This window comes from Sus scrofa, chromosome 13 (genome assembly GCF_054392235.1).
Source record: "Sus scrofa isolate SSC_HxYL_T2T_F1_AM1 chromosome 13, Sscrofa_HxYL_maternal_Yorkshire_Landrace_v2.0, whole genome shotgun sequence".
Taxonomy (NCBI): domain Eukaryota; kingdom Metazoa; phylum Chordata; class Mammalia; order Artiodactyla; family Suidae; genus Sus; species Sus scrofa.
This window is the reverse complement of record NC_139395.1, coordinates 105,043,156-105,061,281: the sequence shown is the minus strand read 5'-3', so window position 1 is coordinate 105,061,281 and position 18,126 is coordinate 105,043,156. Positions and strand designations below refer to the sequence as shown.

The 18,126-nt window shown below is 40.3% G+C and overlaps 1 long non-coding RNA gene across 3 annotated transcripts in view; it reads left to right on the top strand.

The window, feature by feature from the left end:
- Positions 1 to 18,126, top strand: part of LOC102163150 (uncharacterized) — a 99,370-nt gene that overhangs the window by 38,644 nt on the left and 42,600 nt on the right. For 2 of the 3 annotated variants that reach the window (XR_014824187.1, XR_014824186.1), the window contains 3 exons: positions 1,132 to 1,214; positions 2,238 to 2,301; positions 8,534 to 8,725. This is a non-coding gene — a long non-coding RNA (uncharacterized LOC102163150). Of the gene's footprint in view, positions 1 to 1,131; positions 1,215 to 2,237; positions 2,314 to 8,533; positions 8,726 to 18,126 lie in introns of all 3 variants that reach the window. The other variant, XR_014824188.1, reaches the window with a different exon arrangement.

Below are 18,126 nucleotides of genomic sequence, written 5' to 3'. Positions count from 1 at the left end.
CCATGCTTCCCCCTGCCCCTACATTGCTTTTGAAGGTAGTTTTAAGGGGGGAAATAGAATTCTTTCATAGATAAAATACTGGGTTTGCCTCCATTCAAGTTTTTGGGTTTCACATTTTATAGTTAGTTATGGGATAGTGGCATTCACAGTGAAAATTCAATCTCTAGACTGAAAGAGAATTGAGTCCATGTCACAATTACAGATATGCAAGAATGCTAGTTTGTCTTGGATGCAAGCTCTGAAATTTTGTAAGCATTTTGGATTTGGTTCACTTCAGAAGCTGTCAATTACTGCATAGAACCAATCTTTCTTAGCTAGAAATACATTTAGAAACTTCATTAATGACACTTAGGAATTTTCTTGCCATATTACCAAGAAATACCACTTATTTGGAAAGGAAAACTACCCCCATATTTTCTGCTATAAATGACCCGTTGCCATGTGAGGAAGTACAGGCATATACCATCCAACCCTGCTGAGTTCTATCTGTACAGGGGCCAGTGACCCTGCTGCAAGCCCAGCCTCAGCTCAGTGGGGGGACCAGTTGGAAATAATATGGGGCACTCTGGACTTTACCTCCCCATTCTAGCAACATTGCTATGCCTTGTCCCAATGACCAAACTTCAGCTGGTCCCTGAGGCCTTCCCTTGTCTCCTTCCCCCTGGCCTAATGCTCTTTTCTGATGCCCTTCTTACCAGGAACATTCCAGGTATAGTAAGTACAAAGCAGTGAAAAGAGCACTGGCCTCAAAGTCAGATGGTCCCAGGTTAGGTTTCCATGCTAGGATCCATCATACTGGTTTGAGACCTTGGAGATGTTTCTTTAACCTTTGATCCTTGTGAAATGGGGATAAAGTAAACAATATGTAGAGTTGTTGTGAGGACTAAAGGAGATAGTGTTTGCCCAACATCTAACATAACACTTGGTGTGTAGTAGGTACCCATTAATCAGAGTTCTGTCTCTTGGTTATGCATTAGAATCATCGGGGGCAGTTTTAAAAACTACCCATGTTTAAGACCCATGACCAGGGGATTTGACTTAATTGTCAATTTTTAGAAGCTCCCAATGTGACTCTCATATATAGCCAGGATCATGCACCCACTCATGTTTCTCTGTTCCTTGCTTTTGCAGTTCCTTATGGAAGTGAAAATTCAATCTGGAATCATCTAGAACAGTTCTATTTCTGGAGTCTGACTCAGGACATGCTACCCCAGGTTCAGAATCTTTGTGATGTGTTCAAATAATTCTCTGGGACATAGTTACTATAATTGCACCTATTGAATTCCTTCCATTGTATCAGACTTTTTAAAACATTTGTTAAAATATTTAAATCCCAATTAATCTTAATATATCCCTGAGATAAATTATATTATTGTCCCTATTATATAAAGTGAGAAGCTAGGAGTCATAAATATATATTCATCCTTTCCACAAATATGTATTACATGCCATAAGTATTATGTGACTGGCACAAGTCACAAAATTTTGAGAAAGGAAGGTAGCCTGGACTTAACCTCAGACTGCCTGACTGAAAGTGCACTTTCTGCCACAGTTCATTGCCACACAGTGGAACTTCTCAGCCTAGTTGTAGGCACCAGGAGAAGGGATCCTTATTTAATCATTCATTCATCCCCCACCCTCCAGGGTGGGTACTACTCACACCATATTCTGCCTGAGTGGTGCTTCAGGGAGTTGTGCAAGCCAGCAGCCCTGTCATTTATATCACTACCACTCTACAGATAGGGAACCAAGGCACATAGAGGGTTTTAGGGTCACAACCCAATAAGTACCTCCCAAGACCCAGGCTGGTTTGCAAACTTCTAAAGGACAAGGTGCCTATCTTCTGTGTGAGCCATTACCTTATATACTGTAAGTGTTTGACCCACATTAAACAGCAGCTGAGCAATGCTTAGCTGAGCCCTCTTGAGGGAGTGCCCTAAGGGACTAGGGTGGGTAGTGATTCTCATAGTTGTGGATTCCAAGCAGATGCCAACCCTAAGCATGTGGTGATGGTCTGTCTCCATGACTATATTTAGCTTGTATTGCATCAACCAAACATATTAAAACACAGTGCCTATGTCCAAAGAACCAAAAATACAAAAAGATGGAAAAGGATGTGTCAGGAGGAAGAGAGTGAGCCTCTTCTTTCCATGCTGTTTTGGGGTTCTGGTTTGTATTAAGAGCTGATATCAGATACTGAATCAATACTTAATGCCTTTTGTTTTTCTCACTGATAGGTACAGTGGAGAAACATGGCCTTGAGAGCCTGATAACGTGGTTTTCTGTTCACGGATTCCTCAGGTACATTGACATGTAAGCAGCCTTGATCAGATAAGACCAGCCTCATTCAGAAAGTCTGGAACTCTGGTTCTCAAACTGTAGTGTGCATCAGAATGATCCATAGAGGTTGTCAAGCCTCATTGCCAGAGTTTCTAACCAATTTGTATTTCTAGCAAGTTCCAGGTCATGCTGTTGCTGCATGTCTGGAGACCGCACTTTTAGAACTTCCAGTCTCCAAGTACAAGGTAGTTCCATAGATGTTCAAAGGTCCCAATATAAGACTAAATGGCAAGGGGAAGCAAGGGAAAGCAAGGGAAGGATTCAGTGCCATTTATGTAGAAAATGAACTGGCATATGCATTTATAGCTTATATATGTAAAGACTATTTCTGGATGATTCTTAAAAATATAATAGTTGTATAATAGTTGTCCCTTTGTATAATATAACAAAAGAACAGCTGTTGCCTTTTGGAGGCTGAGGGTTAGGGGTGTTATATTGATTGTTCTCTGGGTCTATCCCCAATCCCAACAATACCTCAGCTCATTTCCTTTCTCTACTCTGTTCTTTTCAGGAAGTCTGTGTCCCACAGCCTCCATCACCCACTTACCCTTCATGGTTGACTTCCCTTTGGATTTGGTCAGTGGCACCAGCAGGAGACCTCAGGGTGGGGAGAAAGACTAAGAGATTTCTTCCATGCTCTCTCCCCACTTTGTTGCAGTATCTGGAACACAACTAGCTCCAGCTCTCACTGGGTTCTACTAACACCATTTCCTTCTTCAGTTGTTGCTAGTCTCTGGGGCCTCCATTTCCCCATTTTTTTAAATCCCCTAAATCCTACATATACCTCTGTGAGTGTTCCTTTTATTAACATCTCTGAATTTGAACCTTCTGGAGGTGAATTTTGTTTTCTGACTGAAAAAGATAAGAATTTTACTAGTCACTGTGCATAGTTTTGTATCCTTTAAATATTTAGTCATATGCCTATAATACCTGTTCAAAAAATGCAAATGTTAAAAAATAAATCATAGAAATGAAAATTCAGTCTTTAATAATCTAGATCAGTAAATTCCAAACAGAATTACTGGAGAATTAGTTTACTTTAGCACCTAATGTCCTCTCATCTTGTTTGGCTTTAATCAGACACTAGCAAGACATAATTTATATTCTTATATATTCCATCCCTGTTAGGACAGCTGAAGTGAAAGCTCATGGAGGACAAGTATTATAGCTGATGTTTCTTTGCAGTGCACATGGTATCTGGGCAGCCAGGATGGAAATATGGTGGAAAGAAACTTTTAGTTCGGGAATCACATATACTAAACTCAGATTACATCTATGGCTTTTGGTTGCTTTGATTCCATGAGTCTCTTGTCCCTTCTGGGTTCCTAAAGGGGATTCATCATATCACACAAAGGATCTGTACTGTTTGGACATGGCCTCTTGGATGCCATGTACACTAAGACTTTTTTTACGTTCTTTCATGAGCCTAAAAAGCTTGAAGTTCTTAGCTGTTTTCATTCCAATATATGAACACAACATACCCTCACCCCATGCCCAAGTCATACCACTCCTGGCTGGAGGAGGGGTGGCCCAGGGGTCAAGCATGGGAAAAGGTTTGGCCCTAAGGTGCTGAGATTTAGAGGACACAAAAATTTGTTAAGTAATGATTTTGAAAGCTTAACATCTATTTAGCAAGAGTAATGGTTTAAAGTGGGAAGCCGCCAGATGGTGTGCACTGTTAATAATGCCCATCTGTGAGCCATATCATGAATTATAAAATTGATTTGGAGGAGAACATCTCCTGCTGTTTGTCCCAGGTGCCAAAATGTGTCCTTTTAGCTCTGGGGGTCAGGTATGAGGTGAGGCAGCCTGAGGTGCATATTGCTTAAAAATAATACAATATTTTTACATAACAATATAAAAAACCTTGGATGCTAATTTTTTTAGGTTACAGAATATTTGTGGCATCCAGAGGGCTATGTCAGAACTTTCTGCTTCATACACAAGCCTGCCTCCAGGAGCACAGAAATGCCTAGCTGTAGGAAGGGCCACCTGTCTCCAGTGCTGCACCGGGTCAACTCCTGACCTTCTGCCCTGATTCTGGTGACACTGGTCACCTTGACCTGGGTTCCTAACAAGTGCCTCAGATTCTCTTGCATTAAATGGCAATTTGTTCCCGCTCTCCACCTTGACCCTGCAAACTCTCTCTGCCTGGTATCACAGCTATGGATAACAGGTGTTCCCTCCTTCCTCCTCTGTCCCTTTGGATCAGGTCACCTGGATACTCTGGCGGAAGAGGGAAGTAGATATTGAGCAGGTTTCTTATATCTCTGAGGCCCAGTTTATTTATCTGAAAGGATTCTTCACTGAGGATTTATGGTAAAGACAGATGTAAAGTGCCCAGTGGAGGGTGGTGATGGGGACAGAGCCGGGCAACCCACAGGCACAACCATGGGATAATCTGCTCAGTATTTTCATACCCTAAGCATGCTCCTTCCCTTGCTTTCTGTCTCATTGCAGTGAATGCCCTCCTCTGGCTCACCACAAAGCCTTAACTCAGTGCTTTTTCTGAGAAGCCTCTTCCTTATCCACACACACAAGTGTATTCCTTCCCAGAATCCCTGTATGCATAGTACCCTCCTCACTATACTTTGCCTTATGCGCTCAATTATCTTCATTTGTGCTTGTGTCTCAGATAGGATAGAAAACCTCCAGAAAGCCATGCCTTCTGTCTTTGTACCTTCTCCCATGGTGTGTCTGACCCAGAGCTGGGAAAACAGAGGGAGCTTAATTATTCCTATTCACTGTGTAATGCATCTTGTCCTCAATCCTCATAATGTACCAGAATCACCTGGGAAACTTTAAAATATGCAGATTCCAAGGCCTGTTTCACTAGATCTGGAATGGAGCCCACTTTGGGGTATTTGTTTAAAAGCTCCCTCGGTGAGTCTAAGGTGGAGCTCAGAGCACTACATGAACCAGGATGACTTTGTCCACAGCTGTACTTAATTCCCCTGCCATTTCAATTTGTCTGTTGGCTGCACTTTTTCCATTTTAATATTTCAGATTATATCTTACAAGTTAAATTGCAACCCTCAGCTCCTTTCTGATATAATATACAAGGAATCATCTTTAAAGTAAATGAAAACTTTCTGCCATTACCTCACTGGGCAGAGAGTCAAGCTGTAAAAAAACCAGCCAAGTAATTCCCTTCAAAATGAGGCTCTCATTAATCATGAACCATTCTCTAAGCACCTGTGTGAAGTCAGGCAGTCACCATTTGTAAGATTCTGCTTCCTTCTCTCGAATAAATCAGACAGGAGAGCTAGCAAACAACAAAGACCGACGGTAGTTTCACCTCTTGGGGTCACCAATAAGTAATGATAATATATAAAGAGCGGGAAAAAAGAATGATGAATTAGGAGTTCCTGTTATGGCTTAGTGGTTAATGAACCCATCTAGTATTCATGAGGATGTGGGCTCAGTCCCTGGCACTCCTAGGTAGGTTAAGGTGTAGGTGTAGGTCTCAGATACTGCTTGGATCCCATGTTTTTGGGGCTGTGGCATAGGCCAACAGCTGTAGCTCTGATTTGATCCCTATTGTGGGAACCTCCATATACTGGGGGTGCAGCCCTAAAAAGACAAAAAAAAATGATGAATTAATGAGGGTATTATAATAAAATGATTTAATGGCAAATACATGAAAGTGAATTTATGAAGCTTTGTTGACATTAACAAATTTCACTTCCTTTGAGTATCTCAGTGAATTCAATATATACTGGAAAACTTAAGAATTCTGTTTTGAAGACTTTCTGCTAGTAAGACATGAAAAACAGCTTTTTTTTTTGCCTTTTCTAGGGCCACTTCCGTGGCATATGGAGGTTCCCAGGCTAGGGGTCTAATCAGAGCTGTAGCCGCCGGCCTATGCCAGAGCCACAGCAACACAGGATCTGAGCCGCATCTGCAACCTACACCACAGCTCATGGCAATGCTGGATCTTTAACCCACTGAGCAAGGCCAGCGACCGAACCCACAACCTCATGGTTCCCAGTCGGATCCGTCAACCACTGAGCCACGACGGGAACTCCTGAAAACTCAGGCTAGGGGTTGAATTGGAGCTGTAGCCACTGGCCTACGCCAGAGCCACAGCAATGCTGGATCCAAGCCTCATCTGTGATCTACACCACAGCTCATGGCAACGCCAGATCCTTAACCCACTGAGCAAGGCCAGCGACCGAACCCGCAACCTCATGGTTCCTGCGCCATGAACTTCGAAAAACAGCTTTGAGGAATATTTTTATCATCTACTTCTTTTGGTTTATTCCAGTTTTAGTTACTGGTGAAATGAAACCATTTCAAAAAGAAAAAAACCAATAACCCATAGAACTCATAAGGAGCTAGGGTGCTTTTAAATGGACATTTTTGAAAGATGGTTAAAAATAAAGGAAATGGGGAGTTCCCGTCGTGGTGCAGTGGTTAACGAATCCGACTAGGAACCATGAGGTTGTGGGTTCGGTCCCTGCCCTTGCTCAGTGGGTTAACGATCCAGCGTTGCCATGAGCTGTGGTGTAGGTTGCAGACGCGGCTTGGATCCTGTGTTGCTGTGGCTCTGGCATAGGCCAGTCGACTACTCTGGGAACCTCCATGTGCCGCGAGAGCGGCCCGAGAAATGGCAAAAAGACAAAAAAAAATAAAATAAAATAAAGGAAATGGAAAGAAAACTGTGAGGAAGTATATACTGTATTAATAGAACTGTCTCTAAATTGTGTTTTTCAAAAATTTCCATCAGACATCAATAAATTTTTAAATATTCTGTCAGATTCATTTTCTTAACAGTTTCTTTACAAGGAGCTCTGTTTGTCTGTTCAGAACCAAGAGCTCTTGTGCTTTGTTATAAACTATGGACCCACTTTACTGAGGATCTATTACTTTTTCTCTGCAATTACAGTTAAACTAGTTTTAAAATTAAATAATTTCCTTCTGCATTTGCCCAGTTATTTTTTTCATGAGCAAAATTTTCATATCTTTTGGTATTGAATGGGTTACTTTTTCCTTGGAAATCGTTTCAGGACATAGTTTTTTTTAATTAAAATTTGCCATTTTTCTTCTACGAAGAAGCCCACTAGGTGATACACACTGCTCATAGACCCAGAACGTTTGCATGTTTTAATTCCTCACTCTAAAATATGAACAGAAGCCAAGAATCACTAGCATTGAGAAAATCTTCCAACATGAAGGAAAGTGACCCCAAAACAAATATACAGGCTAAAAGGATGTAGATAATATAGAGAACAGAAGAAAATGTTGAAACAATTAGAATTAATATCTTGTGGGAGAAAAGAAAGGCTATTGTATCCATTTAAAAAAAAAATCAAACCCATAGTTAACCTGATAGCTCAGCACGTTAAGGATCTAGCATTGTCACTGCTGTGGCTCAGGTCACTCATGTGGCGTAGGTTAAATCCCTGACCCAGGAACTCCTGTATGCCACAGGCAGGGGAAAAAAAAATCAAACCTGGGGAAAAGGATATAATTAAATAACAAGGAAGAGCTTGTGGAAATTAAAAATATAATAGCCAAAAATGAAATTTTCAGTAAAGTCAAGGCAATCAACAAGTAAAACAAAAAGAAGTAAATGAAAAGTGAAAAAGGAAAAAATATCTCAGGATGTCTTATACCCACATCTAATTCAAAGGATGCATGATAGGAAAAGGAGGATATTGTACAGAAATATTCCAGAATTGAAGGCTGTGAGTTTTAGATGGAAAGAGATGGACCCCAGGAAGTCCATCATAGTGGGAATGGGGGAGGGAGGAGGCAAACTCTAAGGTAAATCATTTTAAAATTCTAGTATACCATAATTCTTGCTGTGGTGTAATGGGATTGGTGGCATCTCTGGAGTACTGGGATGTAGGTTCGATCCCTGGCCTGGCACAGTGGTTTAAGGATCCAGTGTTGCCATAATTACAGCTTGGATCTAATTCCTGGCCTGGAAACTCCATATGCTGTGGGGCGGTCAAAAAGGGGGAAAAAAGATATAGATAATTATGATGTTAAAAATTCTAGAACACCAGGGATAAGAAAAAATATTAAAGCTTCTGCTGATTATTTCTTTCAAGTTCCATTTAATGGAACAAAAATCAAAATGGCTGCAGTTTTATCAACACGATGCTAGATACTAGAAGACAATAGAAAGATGCTATCACAATTCTAAGAGGTCTCAAAAATTTAACTCTTGTCTATGTTTTCTTAGGAAAGTATTGAAGAATATATATACCAACAACAAAAAAGGGAATGAACTAAGAAATAGGAAGTCATTGAATCAAATAAACGAGGAATCCATCATGAGGAAATGGTGATGTGAAGTCCCAGAAAGAGGGGGAAGGAAAGTACAAGACCAACATCTTTTGAGTAGGTCAAAGATCTCTGGAAGTTCTTCAGAAAAGTAAGTAAATGGGAGTTCCCTTTGTGGCACAGCAGAAACAAATCTGCTTAGTTCCATGAGGATGAGGGTTCTATCACTGGCCTAGCTCAGTAGGTCAGGGATCCAGCATTGTCATGAGCTGTGGTGTAGGTCACAGACATGGCTTGGATTTCACATTGCTGTGGCTGTGGTATAGGCTGGCAGCTACAGCTCTGATCAGACCCCTGGGAACTACCATATACCCCAGGTGCAGCCCTTAAAAGCAAAAAAAAAGAAAGAAAAGTAAGTAGATAAAAAGGCATTTATGATGGACTGGAGTGTGGCTGATGGAATGGGATGATAGTTGCAATTTGCATTCACTGTAGTAACATTTAAGAGTACCATTTGCAAAAAAAAAAAAAAAAAAAAAAAAAAGGAGTTCCTGTCATGGCAAAGTAGTTAACGAATCCAATTAGGAACCGTGAGGTTGCAGGTTTGATCCCTGGCCTTGCTCAGTGGGTTAAGGATCCAGCATTGCCATAAGCTGTGGTGTAGGTTGCAGACGTGGCTCAGATCCCAAGTTGCTGTGGCTATGGCATAGGCCGACGCCTACAGTTCTGATTAGATCTTTAGCCTGGGAACCTCCATATGCCACATGTGCAGCCCTAGAAAAGATAAAAAAGACCAAAAAAAAAAAAAAAGTACCATTTGCTTCATATCCTTACCAAAGCTTGGTATTATCAATTTTTTTTTTTTTAATTTGAGCCATTCAGTGGGTATGTACTGGTATCTCATTATGGTTTTTATTTGCTTTCGCTGATTACAAATGATGTTGGGCACTTTTTCAACATCAATGTTGAAACTGACATTTGGTTATCTTCTCTTTGCCTGTTCAAGCCTTTTGCTTACCATTTAAATGGTGTTGTCTTCTCTTTTGTAGGAATTCTTTCATATATTTTGGATTGAGTCTTCTGTCAGGCTTGCTTTTATTATCTGTTAAAGGTGTCTTTCCATGAATGGAAGCTATTTGTAAAGTCCGGTTTATTAGTCTTTTCTTTTATGGTTAGTACTTTTTAATATCCTGTTGATGTCAGGGTTTTCGTTCCTAAATTTGGATTATTCCATACATTCTTTTTACATTTTTTTAACTTACCAATATATTGTGAAACATTTAACATCATGGTATTTTTTCAAGAAGTATTTTAGGAGTTCCCATCATGGCTCAGTGGTTAACGAATCTGACTAGGAACCATGAGGTCATGGGTTTGATCCCTGGCCTCATTCAGCAGGTTAAAGATCCTGTGTTGCCGTGAGCTGTGGTGTAGGTCACAGATGCAGCTCAGATCCTGAGTTGCTGTGGCTGTGGCTGTGGTGTAGGCCGGGAGCTACAGCTCCAGTTAGACCTCTAGCCTGGGACCTTCCATATGCCACAGGTGCGGCCCTAGAAAAGACAAAAAAAGAAAAAGAAAAAAAAATATTTTAAATGGCTGCATAGTATTCCATTATGTGGCTGTATCATTCCTTATGTAACTTGATACTTCCTCTTGTACATTCAGATTGTTTTAGACATTATTTAAATAAAGTTATAAAGTTAATGCCTTTTAAATTAGAAACCCAAGATTTTAAAATCTAAGTTAATTAATTCCAGTTTTCATTACTCAGTAAGTATATATGGAATGCCTAATGTTTTCTCAGCATTGTGTTGAATATTCTAGAGGATACAAGAGAAAACGTAAAGTGAGACCTGTCCCTAAGGAGACAGTTTGATAGCCCCAAACTTTACCTGTTGGCAAATAAGAAATAATTGATAGCTCAAATGTTAATAACTCTACATAGACTAGAAAAAAGATCAGGGGAAAACAACATGGGCTAGAATAGTTGGTTTCAAAGAAGAAATAGGTCTTAAAGCTTTATCACATGTTAGGGGTAAATATTTCATAGTGCACAAACTGCATAATCAAAGGTGTGGAGTCAGGAATAAGCAGTGTCTAAAGGACAGAGGAGTCTTTCTAGATTGAGAATAAGGATAGATATTGACCTCTTGTGGGAAATAAGAATGGATAAGTACGACAAAGCCCATTTTTGAGGGCTTTGAAATGAGGATTTTGGATTTGGTTCCATAGGCAATAGGTACACAGTTGCTGGAAGTAAGGAGATGGGGTGGATGTGCAGCTAGGAGCTGAGCCATTGAATTACGGTTTCTGTAGGCTTCTTCAGATTAGGAGTTGGGGGGAGAGGGAGGGGTCAGACAGATCAAAGTTTGTAGAAATAATCCAAAGACTAGGTGATGTTATCCTAAAATAAAAATTTACATCTAATACAGTTTTTTTAAAGGAACAGAAAATTTTCTATTTACCTCCATACTTTCTTATTTGATTCTAACCAATACCCTGAGTTATTTTTTTAAATAGCATTTTTTAAAAAAAGCATCATGACAATAATCGTTGAGAGATAACTGATGAGTGTTATATCTAAAAAACTTTACATGGAAATGGTTATGATCCTGCCACTACTTGGGAAAAAAAAAATCAAACAGCACTTTTATGCTTTACTTCTATGGAGAATCATTAGAACATAGTAGTGGTCTCAGTTAGATTCTACCAATGCAACAATAGAGAAATCACTTAACCTTCCTAAAGCTCAGTTTCCTCATCTGTAAAATGAGGATAGTGATAATTAGAAAACTACCTGTCACATAGGAAATGTTAACTATTGTTATCCCATGAGGTAAATGGTATTACATTAATTAGAATATTGGCTGCAAAGAGATGATTTATATTACAATATTATCATTTAGTATAGTGGTAAATGAGGAGTTAAAGGATGTTCTAAGTAATAAGTAATGAGCAATGGGAAATTTAATCCATTTCAAAGTCACCATCTAAGGACAAAGCACAATTCCTTGGTTTTGCATCTATTATAACTGTAATATTATTAATAGTAATAAAGTGCTTGATTTCTATAGATCCCAAGACTTGGAAGTTGGAAACAAAGCCAAGTGACATATGTATATATTTATTTAATGGTGGGAGACTCAGCACATTTGGCGATAGGCACAGTGTTCCACTCAGTGGGATGAAATACATGCCTCATGCCAGCTTCTTTAGAGAGACTGTTATTCATCACAGCTGTAATGTTCCCTTCAGAGAGCTCCCACCAGAATGGAAAAGGCGCACTGGCAATTTATATACAAAAGCCAACCCACGTTTGGCTTTGAAAATTCACTGGAAAACTGTATGCAGTCTGTTAGTTATTCATGGAGATGCTCTGGTTTCTTGTGGAAGTGCTGTGGTTTTGTTTGTTATCATCACAGTAAAATAAGAAAGCAGCAGAGAAAAATTAAAGGACTGGCATGTCGACATCATCTGGCCAACAAATTGTTATGTCTAAAGTTTTCATGGTTCAGTTGCCATGTAAAAATAGTCATAATTCACACAGCCCTCTGTTTGGAGTGTGCAAACTTTGCCCCGACTCTCCAGCCCTGCCTCCACCTTCCTTTGGTAAAATTATATAGTCGTCTTCTGCCCTAGGAACCCTCAATATTCCCTACAGAGCTACTAAGGATTTGGGATGCACTAACACCCTGCCTTCCACGGCAGGGATTTATGTAAACTATATTGGAACATCTCTTAACATATAATGAAATGGTATAACTGAAAATACAAAAATGCAAATTGCTTCACAGTTGAATCTTGATTCAAAAGGAATATTATCTCTGGTTAACCTTTCAACCAGAATAGCTTTCCACCACCCTGTTAGATAGGTGGCTAAATCTAGATGCCAAGATTTCAGCAAAAATAACATACTATCCCACATCTGCAGAGGGATGATATGCTGTTCTAAAAACACATATCTACTGTCATCACTGGTCTTCACAATAAATCTGAGCAGGAGACAAAGCAAGCATCACAATGCCAGTTTTACAGATACGAATAGCAAAGTTCCGGAAAGTTAATACTCTGCCCCAAATTTCACAGCTAGAAGGGGCAGAGGTGGGTTTTGAATCCAGGGCCCAATAAAGGGTCCAACACTTACACCACTTTCCCAAAATGTGTTTTGCAAGGAAAATAAGACTTTGTCTCCTGTTACGATGAGTTAACTCTTAATATATTTAAATGATAAATAATACAAATACATAGTTTATTTTAGTCCCAACCAGAAAAGCAAGAATACTTAAGGATGGAACATCCAAGAAATGTGATGCTGTCACTTTGTTGGTTGATTTTTTTCCCCCATGGGATCAGTTCTGTACTCATTCTAGTTCAGCCAACCTTGAACTGAGCAACCACTATTTAGCAAGCAATGTGCTACATATTGAAGACACAAAGGGTCAAGTTCCAGCCTTGTTTCAACAATCCTTTGTGGAGACAGAGAAGAAAACAGAGTTAACACATCACAACATTCTAAATGGTGTTATAGTGAGGGGTACACTGGCTACTCCAGAAGCCCAGGGGAGGAGTTGGCTGTGTCAATTAAGAAAGATTTACTGCAGAAGGAAACACCTCAGTTTAGTTTTGGAGGATTAATAGGAGTTCTCCAAGCAAAGAAGGGGGGAAAGGAATTTCACTAACGTTCAGAGACATAGCAGACAATAGGAATAGATGTAGTTTCTGCTGGGGGACATAGGAAAGGGGGGGACACTTTGAAGGGGACTAGAATGTAATCATAAAGTTCACAGAATGCTTGCCATGTACCAGGCTCTGTTCTAAGCACTTTATATTACAAACACATTTAATCCTCACACTTAGCCTGGGAAGTAGGTGAATTTATCATCACCAATTTTGCAAACAGATAACTGAGTCACAAAAATATTAAGCAACCTGACCAATAGTCCATGACCCATGCTTTCAACACTATGCTATTCTGCCTTTCGAAAATGTTTGTGTAGCAGAGAGAGGGGGAAAGGGGGAGAGAAAAGGAGAATATGGAAAGTTTCCAGAGAAAAAGAGATGAGCAAAATTTTTGAAAATCTGTTAATTTTAGAAAAAAGTTAAACCAGTGGAGGGGCTTTATTCTGGAAAAGTGAGCCCAGAAAGCAGATGAAGAAAATGAACCTCAGAATTATTAATTAAACTCTATTTAATTAAGCTCAAGAAAGAATTTTCTACTGGTTAAAAATAAGCCATGTCAGATCTGCATCACCTAGGGGGCTTGTCAATGATCTTTCCTGCAGGTTCTCCTCCCCATAAATGTTTTGAGTGGTCAGAATCCTACCAGGTTATTAGGGCAGCACATGAGGAAGGCACATGAGTTGGTTGGAATGCATGAACCCTTTGAGTACAGATGTTCAATAAATATTGATTGCAACAAATCATAGTGCTATAACTAAGGTTAGCAAAATTAATTTGAAGCACATTTAGTGTAGGCATAGTTGTTCTGACTCATGGCTAAGAGGTAAAAATTCGGTAAATAAAGTTTTACACTTTTTTTCTTTTTTAAAAGGACATTAGTGTAGATGTCGCTACATTAACTAATAAGTTCAAAGTCAACTTTGTAGTCCTGGCAAGGAAGAAAGAAATTTGTGATATGTATTCTAATTGCTAATCTTGCCATCATATTATCTTACTTTTTCAATGCTTATTTCTTCTCCATATTCACTATTTCCTTTAAAAAAAAAATAGCGTATTCTGTGTATCTTTGAAAAGGCCCACAAATTCCTTTGCAATGAGGTAAGGTATAATTTAGTACATACACAAACCAGATGTTACTTGAAGACCCCTTGGAGGGCTAGTTAAAATTAGTTTATTCCTGATCAGAGGACCTCAAAGAAGTCCCATGATTTCCACACTCCCGTGGGCCATGTCAATTCAGGACCATTTTTCTCCTCATACTTTCAGTAAGTATTTATTGATCACCTACTACATCCCAGGCCGTATTATAAGCAATAGCATCCTAGCCACAGACAAGTCCCTGTCCCAGAGGAACCTTCATCCTAGTAAGAGGGAGGCAGGCAAAGAAGCAACAAAATGAAAGAACAATGTACTTGAAAAAGAGTTTCAGGGAATGAAAAGTTTGATGAAGAAAGTGAAACAGGGCGGTATGAGGTCCTGTGATGCAGAGGTGAGTGGGGCAGGCAGTGAATTTCCCCGCCGGGGTCAGAGAAGTCCTTCCCAAATGATAACCTCTGATTGGGACCTGATTGGCCAGCTTGATGGCCTGCAGATCTGGGGGAAGGATTGTAGGCAGAGGCAAACACCTGGGCTAAGGCTTTGAGTTTGGGGATGTTGATGAAGGTGTGGGAAAGCTGTGTGGCTGTTAGCTGTGCTTGTAAGAGGGGGCTAGTGAGGAAGATGAGTGGCCGAAGGGGGGCAGATTACAAAAGGCTTTATGAAAGGCAAAGGGACATAGAGTTTATTCTCAGTAGGGATCTTCTTTATGGCTTTTTAAAGATCATTGTTTCTAGAGTTCCTATCGTGGCTCAGTGCTTAATGAATCCGACTAAGCCTTGCTTAGTCGGACTAAGCCAGGCCTAAGCCTGGCCTTGCTTAGTGAGTTAAGGATCTGGCATTGCCATGAGCTGTGGTGTAGGTTGCAGACTCAGCTCGGATTCTGCATTGCTGTGGCTCTGCCGTAGGCTTGGCAGTTACAGCTCCAATTAGACCCCTAGCCTGGGAACCTCCATATGCTGAAGGTGCGGCCCTAGAAAAGGCAAAAAGACAAAAAAAATTAAAAAATTGAAAAAAAAAATCATTGTTTCTCTTTTATGGAGAGAAGATTACACAGAAACAGGAAACCCATTAGGAGGCTCTGGCAGTTGTCCAAAGGACAGATAGTGGCCCTGGGACTATGAGGTGTTAGACATGCAGGTAGAAGTACAGTGGACCCTTGAACAACTTGAGTTTGAACTATGTGGGTCCACTTACACATGGCTTATTTTCAATAGGCAATATTACAGTACTACGTGATCCACAGTTGGTTGAGTACATGGATGCAGAACAACGGACGTGGAGGAACCTCATGTACAAAGGGCTGACTGCAAATTATACTCAGATTTTCTACCATGTGGATGGAGGGTGGGTGCCCCTAACTCCAGTGCTGTCAATTGTGGATGGAGGTGGGTTCAGTTTTAGAAATGCTGAGAGAGAAGCAAACCTCCCTTCTCAATCCCCCACCTACTTCCTTTGCTGACTTCTGCAAGAAATTCACTTGCACCCAACTGTAATTTTTGGAATTTCATTTAAGATTTGAGGAGCTCATTTTGAGGAATGTGTGGGTATTTTTGACAGGGCCCACTTGTTTCACTCTGCCCTCTTTTAAGGGCCTGTGGTGCCCACTTGTTACCCCCTCCTCTCTGTGTAAATCTTCTAGCACTTGTAATTCTGTCTCTAGGCCCCTTTGCTTCGGTGCTGGTTGAAGACCATTGTGGACATATTAAATCAGGTGAAAATCCACCTATGTTCCACTTTAAATATTAGTAACATGTGAGTTGACTTGTGGCTGACTAGGTGATATACTATTATGGTTTAACATTTTTTTTGATGGTACTTATTTTTTTTATTTAATGATTTTAATTTTTTTCCATTATAGCTGATTTACAATGTTCTGTCAGTTTTCTACTGCACAGCAAGGTGACCCAGTCACACATGCATATATACATTCTTTTTGCTCCATCGTAAGTTCCCAGTTCTATAGAGTAGGATCTCATTGCTTATCCATTCCAGAGACAATCATTTGCATCTATTAATCCCAGATTCCCAATCCATCCCCCCCTCCCGCCCCGGCAACCACAAGTCTGTTCTCCATGTCCATGATTTTCTTTTCTGTGGAAAGGTTCATTTGTGCCATATATTAGATTCCAGATATAAGTGATATCATATGATATTTATCTTTCTCTTTCTGACTTACTTCACTTAGTATGAGAGTCTCTAGTTCCATCCATGTAACATTTTAATTAGATATCTATTTTTACTTTATGGTTTATTTTTCTCTTGCTAATATCAGTTTGTTTGTTTTTTTTTCTCCAGACCTCAAGCATTTTGCAGGCCATTACAAAGCTCTTGTCCTCTCTGCCCATGGAGCTTTATGATTTAGATGGCCATGACTAGGCTTGTTTGGGTGGCCAGACTTGCTGACACTGTGGTGAGTGACATCATTTCCATGTCACTGCACATGCACTCAGAAGTACTAACTGCAGTGTCAGCAGGTTTCCAGGACACCACTCATGATGTCAGTACCCATCTCCCCACACTCCTCTGTTACACTAGGGCTTCCTGGGCTGTTTGACTTCCTCTTATTCACAGATTCCTCTCCACTCCACACTCCTCCACTCTCTGAACCTTGGCTCCAGTTGGGTCAACCCAAAGCTTGAGGTAGTAGAAATTCTGGGCCCCAAGTCTTCTATAACTGACCAGGGGTGACTGCATGGCCTCCACTGAGGAGCCTGGAGCCAGAGACAGAAGTTGCAGGCCGGGCAAAGAGAAGATTCTGAATGCCACTAGGAGAAAGAACCCCCACGTACAGGAGTCTTGGGGCAAAGAGATGGACAAAGCCAAGAGGAGAGGGGGGAAAGTGGAGGGGGCAGGAGAATAGGGCAGGGCCCAGGCCAGGAAGCTGCTGGGAAGACAGGCTTGTACCTTGCAGATTCCACAAAGGCAGCCTCATCTTGTCTCCAGCAGGCACTACAGTTTATGTTTCAGCAACCATACAGCTCACTGGGGTCCACCCTTCCTGACATTGTTCCCAGGCCTGTCCTCCTCACCTTCTTTTTTCCAGCACTCTTGGAGATATAAGGGGTCCTTCCCATGTATAGAAACTTTCAGACATGAAAGTCACAGCAGATTTGGGGTTTGAATATGTTAGCTCTGGAGCCAGACTGCCTGGACTCTAATCCCAGCTCTTTGCTCAAACACTTGTGGACCCTGGGCATAGTTCTTGTCATGCCTCTGCCTCAGTTTCCTCAGTTGCAAAATGGAATGGTAATAGTTCTCACTGTATCAGCTTGTGTCGTGTCTCCTGTGAAATACCTAGCGTATGTTAAGGACTACATAAATGCTTCACTATTGTTATTTTAAATAATTGTTAAAACAGGATCACAAAATTGTGGCATATTTTAATATTTACATTAACAAGTTATAATTTTAACTCAAAAACCACAATGGTATATAACTGTGCTATTCTCAGGTAATTACAAGAGTTCATTTTTCTTTAATTAATTTGCAGCGCAATAGGTGGTAAGGTTCAATTATAGGACATGAGTTCAGAGTTGAATGAGATGCATCTGTATTTGTCACTACATATAAAACCTTCTTTGGAAATAGTGTCAAAAATCTAAATTTGAGATCTTCCAGGCCAAACACTTTTACTGGTCCCTCTCCGACCCCCATTCATATATCCCACCCCCATTAATATCTTAAAATGACTATAGCAGGTAAGTGTTAGAGTTGGAACAGACTCCTATTTCCTATCTCTCTGATTTTACAATTATATTACCAAGATACTAGGTA